This window comes from Eleutherodactylus coqui, chromosome 1 (genome assembly GCF_035609145.1).
Source record: "Eleutherodactylus coqui strain aEleCoq1 chromosome 1, aEleCoq1.hap1, whole genome shotgun sequence".
Taxonomy (NCBI): Eukaryota; Metazoa; Chordata; class Amphibia; order Anura; family Eleutherodactylidae; genus Eleutherodactylus; species Eleutherodactylus coqui.
This window is the reverse complement of record NC_089837.1, coordinates 281885431-281891457: the sequence shown is the minus strand read 5'-3', so window position 1 is coordinate 281891457 and position 6027 is coordinate 281885431.

Below are 6027 nucleotides of genomic sequence, written 5' to 3'. Positions count from 1 at the left end.
GAGCCAGAACCCACTCGTGCCCGGACCGACCAGAAGGGAGAAGAACCTTCTGCGCAAGTGCGTCTAATCGGGCGATTAGACGCTGAAATTAGACGGCACCATGGAGACGGGGACGCCAGCGCAGGGAAGGTGAGTATATAACTTCTGTATGGCACATATTTCATGCACGATGTATATTACAAAGTGCATGTATATGGCCATACAGAAGTGTTTAACTTAACTTGTCATCGCGGGACAACCCCTTTAAAGGGGTTGTCCCGAGGCAAACATCCAAATTTTACATTAGCCCATTCCCCCTGTCACCCCCCTGGCATAAAATAGCAATTTAAAGCGGTTTTTAAACTGCTTGCTACTCACCGATCTGACGAAATATGAAGTTATAAAAATCTTCTCCCTAAGATGGCCGCCGGTCCTTTCCCAGGGATGCACTGCGGTTTTCTCCCATGGTGCACCGCGGGTCTTCTCCCATGGTGCACCATGGGCTCTGTGTGGTCCATTGCCGATTCCAGCCTCCTGATTGGCTGGAATCGGCACACGTGGTGGGGCGGAGCTACGATGACGACGCGGTGACCAGCTCTCCGGCACGAGCGGCCCCATTCACCAGGCAGAAGCACGGACTGCGCAAGCGCGTCTAAAAACGCCAGAAGACATCAGAATTAGACGGATCCATGGCGACGGGGACGCTAGCAACGGAGCAGGTAAGTGAATAACTTCTGTATGGCTCATATTTAATGCACAATGTATATTACAAAGTACATTAATATGGCCATACAGAAGTGTATAACCCCACTTGCTGCCGCGAGACAACCCCTTTAATTTACGAAAAGTGTTAACATTTATTGAAAATTTTTTAAAATTAGCAATTTTCAAGACAGAAAGTCATCTATATTTAAAACTAGCCGTTATGTGGAACATCCAATTTATCCGGCTGCTGTGGCTTCTTGGGAAGATAGCCTAGTACATGTTTGCCCACTTCCAACTCCAATGGAGACTGACTGTAAATGGCTGGCGTGCTCTAGTATTTATGGTTCCAAGCTGTACGTGTCATTGCATACAGTCTGTCTATCTATCTATCTATCTATCTATCTGGGTTATTGCATACAGTCTATCTATCTATCTATCTATCTATGACATCAGGAAATGAGAGAATTAGATTCCGTACGTAAAATTTGAACGCTAATTCTTTGGCGCTTTGAATTGAATAATCGAGTTGGGACCCATTAACTTTTCCTATTTATGACATAATCAATGCTCGAGCCAAATTTCAAGTTTCTATGACATTGGGAAATGAGAGAATTAAATTCCGTACATAAAATTTGGCTGCTGTGGCTTCTTAGGAAGATATCCTAGTACTTGTTTACCCACTTCCAACTCCAATGGTAATTGGCTGGCGTGCTCTAGTGGTTCCAAGCTGTACGTGTCATAATAGAGCCTTAATGACATCACAATGCAGCTTATGAGAACATGTTGGGGCATGTTCGCGCGTTGCTGCGAAGACAGACATACATACATACTACGTTTTTATATATCTAGATGACGGCAGCAGCGACCACTGAGGTTTACCGCTGGGGTATGTCACTCTTATTACTAATGGGGGGAGTGTCACTATTATTACTGCTGTGGGATGTCACTATTATCGCTGGGGTGAAGGTGTCACTATTACCGCTGGGGTATGTGTACATGTGGCAGAAATGGGCAGGGCTCTTTCAGAATAGACCGGGTGCAGATTTTGACTGCTTTTTAGATGCGGAAATGCTGCAGAATTTTCCACAGAAATCTCCGCTGAGCACATTCTGCAGTATTTCCGCGTCCAAAAAGCAGTCAGAATCTGCACCCGGTCTATTCTGAAACAGCCTTGTCCTTTTTAGAACGACGGGGGTAAAATCATACGTTGTGATAAGCCCCGCCCCCTGACGTGTTGGCACTTTGCGATACATAAGTGGGTTTTGGGTTGTAGTTTGGGCACTCGGTCCCTAAAAGGTTCGCCATCACTGGCCTAGTACATGTTTGCCCACTTCCAACTTCAATGGAGACTGACTGTAAATGGCTGGCGTGCTCTAGTATTTATGGTTTCAAGCTGTACGTGTCATTGCATACAGTCTATCTATCTATCTATCTATCTATCTATCTATCTATCTATCTATCTATCTATCTATCTATCTATCTATCAGGGTTATTGCATACAGTCTATCTATCTATCTATCTATGACATCAGGAAATGAGAGAATTAGATTTTGTAGGCCGCTGCTTCCCCCTTGCGGGCTGAATAAAATAGCCGTTGGGTGGAACATACAATTTATCCGGCTGCTGTGGCTTCTTAGGAAGATATCCTAGTACTTGTTTACCCACTTCCAACTCCAATGGTAATTGGCTGGCGTGCTCTAGTGGTTCCAAGCTGTACGTGTCATAATAGAGCCTTAATGACATCACAATGCAGCTTTATAGAACATGTTGGGGCATGTTCAAGGGCGTCCGATGTTGATGACATCAGTGATGACATCACAATAGCAGGTGGCTTACTTATTCGATCTACGTGGGGGGGGGGCGTAACTTTCGACGACGCTCGCGCGCCATTTATCGTAGGATATTTGTACTATGCCTATAATCTTCCCAGGAGTGTACTCAACAACTTCCCAAAGTTTCATGGCGATCGGATGAATGGTGTAGTAGCGCATAAAGGACAAACACGCACGCAGACACGCACGCACGCACGCAGACAGACATACTTTCAATTTTATATATATAGATTGAATGTATGTCTGCGTGTCTGTCTGTTTGTCCTTTATGCGCTACTACACCATTCATCCGATCGCCATGAAACTTTGGGAAGTTGTTGAGTACACTCCTGGGAAGATTATAGGCATAGTACAATTATGCTATGATAAATGGCGCGCGTGCGGGCGTCATCGACAGTTACGCCCCCCCCACGTAGATCGTTTGATTTCCATCACTGCCACTAATTCTCTCACTTCGCGATGTCGTAGAAACATGAAATTTGGCACGAGCATTGATTATGTCATAAATAGGAAAAGTTAATGGGTCCCAACTCGATTATTCAATTCTAAGCACAAAAGAATTAGCGTCCAAATTTTACGTACGGAATCTAATTCTCTCACTTCCTGATATATATAAATGAATGTCTGTCTGTCTGTCTGTCTGTCTGTCCTTTATGCATTACTACACCATTCATCTAATCACCATGAAACTTTGGGAAGTTGTTGAGTACACTCCTGGGAAGATTACTGGCATAGTACAACTATCCATCGTCGACAGTTATGCCCCCCCAGACAAAGATCATTTGATTTCCATCTCAAGCACAAGAACAAAAGGCATTACGAGTAACGGGATGCGTGTTCAACTACAAAATGATGCATCCGCCGAACGTTTCGCAAGACAATTGCTGCATATTGAGAATGCTGAGGTAAAATAAAAGCTGTGCTGTGATTGGTTGCTATTTCTTATACTGCTGAGGCAACATGAAAGCTGTGCTGTGATTGGTTGCTATATATTATACCGCTGAGGTAAAATGAAAGCTGCGCTGTGATTGGTTGCTATTTTTTATATTGCTGAGGCAGAATAAAAGTTGCGCTGTGATTGGTTGTTATTTCTCTTACTGCTGAGGTAACATGAAAGCTGCACTGTGATTGGTTGTTATATTTTATACTGCTGAGGTAACATGAAAGCTGCGCTGTGATTGGGTGTTATATATTATAAAGCTGAGATAACATGTAAGCTACACTGCGATTGGTTGTTATATATTATACCACTGAGGTAACATAAAAAAGCTGCGCTGCGATTGGTTGTTATTTGGATATATAAAAACGAATGTATGTATGTCTGTCTGTCTTCGCAGCAACGCGCGACGGGTAAGCTAGTACCACATAAAATAGAGATTGATTAATATTTACAATAAGTCTACTTTATGTTGGCATCAACTTTTAAAAATTCTTTTTTTTTAGGATGCTAGAAGGCTTATAAAATTTGCAGTATTTTTGAAAATTTTCATGAAAATTTCCAAAATCTTTTTTTAGGGGCCAATTTAATAGCAAAGTAGCTTTGCAGCCCCTAAGCATTAGAAATTCTCCTTAAAATAGCTTATTTTAAAAATGTTAACCCTTAAAGTATTCAAAACAACAATTAGAAAGTTTGTTAACCCTATAGCTGTTTCACAGGAATTAAAGTTAAACCAAGGTAAAATTTCAAAATGTCATTTTCTTGCTGACTTTCAATACCAATCCATATTTTCTGAAACACAGTACATGTGAGCAGAGAAACAAAACGGTATATTTAGTATCCTCTCAATTTGCAGTTTTTAGAAATATTCTATATGTGGCTCTAGTATACAACATGACTCAAACAAAGACCAAAAGAAATGAAAAAGCACCTTAAAGGAGATGTCCCGAGGCAGCAAGTGGGGTTATACACTTCTGTATGGCCATAATAATGCACTTTGTAATATACATTGTGCATTAATTATGAGCCATACAGAAGTTATAAAAAGTTTTATACTTACCTGCTCCGTTGCTAGCGTCCTCGTCTCCATGGTGCCGACTAATTTTCGGCCTCCGATGGCCAAATTAGCCGCGCTTGCGCAGTCCGGGTCTTCTGTAGTCTTCTATGGAGCCGCTCGTGCCAGAGAGCGGCTCCGTGTAGCTCCGCCCCGTCACGTGCCGATTCCAGCCAATCAGGAGGCTGGAATCGGCAGTGGACCGCACAGAAGAGCTGCGGTCCACGAAGGCAGAGGATCCCGGCGGCCATCTTCAGCAGGTGAGTATGAAGACGCCGGACCGCCGGGATTCAGGTAAGCGCTGTGCGGGTGGGTTTTTTAACCCCTGCATCGGGGTTGTCTCGCGCCGAACGGGGGGGGGGTTTAAAAAAAAAAAAACCCGTTTCGGCGCGGGACATCTCCTTTAAGGACTTTTTTTGCAAGATGTTTTTCAGGTGGTAGGACATAACTAACACTCCCAAAATACCACATTTTGAAAACTACAACCCTCAAAGGAATTAATCTAGGGATGTTCTGATCAATTTGACCCCACAAGTGTTTCATAAAATGTATTATAATTGAGCCCCAGAATTGAGAAGAGGATGAAGATATATAGTGCCCCCCCCCTCACCCTCTCTCACCTCCCCTTCTTCCCTCTCCTTTTCCTCCCCTTCTTCCCCCTCCTTTTCCTCCCTTTTTGGTTTTCTTTATATTTAACCTTTTGTTTTAGGATGTGTTTAGTTGAGTTTGATCAGTAAAATAACAACTAATATTCTGTGTAAAACTGCCAGCAGGGATATCTATAGATCCTTGACCCAGGTAGTGCCTGAGGTTTGTAATATGCTTTATAGGTTGAGCACATCAACCTGTATTGATCATGTTTACTTCAAATTACCTGTTGTCTAATAAAATATTTTTGAACATAATTGAGCCCTGAAAATGAAAAAAATTATTTTTTCCAAAAATGTGATGTTTTAGCCAAAGATTTTTCATTTTTAGAAGGTAAAGAGAAAATGCACCCCACAATTTATTACACAATTTTTACACCCCTACTACACCTCTCCAGGAATTAATCAATCATAAGTGTTTTAAAGATATTAATGTGCAGTCAATGGTGCAAAGCTGCAAAGAAAATTGTTATTTTTTTAAGATACACCATTTCAGTATGTGCGATCGTGAGAAGTCAACTGTAATTATTATGTTTTTCTTGATTTTAGAAACACCTGTGTGTGGCCCTAATCTATTGTCTAGAAATATGATTGTGCTTAGGAGTACAAGAGCCCCATGTGCATTTGAGGCTTAATTGTGTGATTTACACAGCATTGGCTGTCAATTGCAGAGGCACTGAGGTGAATTAAAATAATAATTTGCTAAGAAGTGATCCCATTCAGAAATTCTGAAAGGGCTGCAGTGAGTATTTGATCCCATAGGTGTTTCATAAATTTAATTTCCCCAAATTAATGCACAGAGGATGGTGAAAAGAGAAATGTTTTCCCATAGATATGCCACCATAGATACCCACCTTAAAATTGTCATACAAA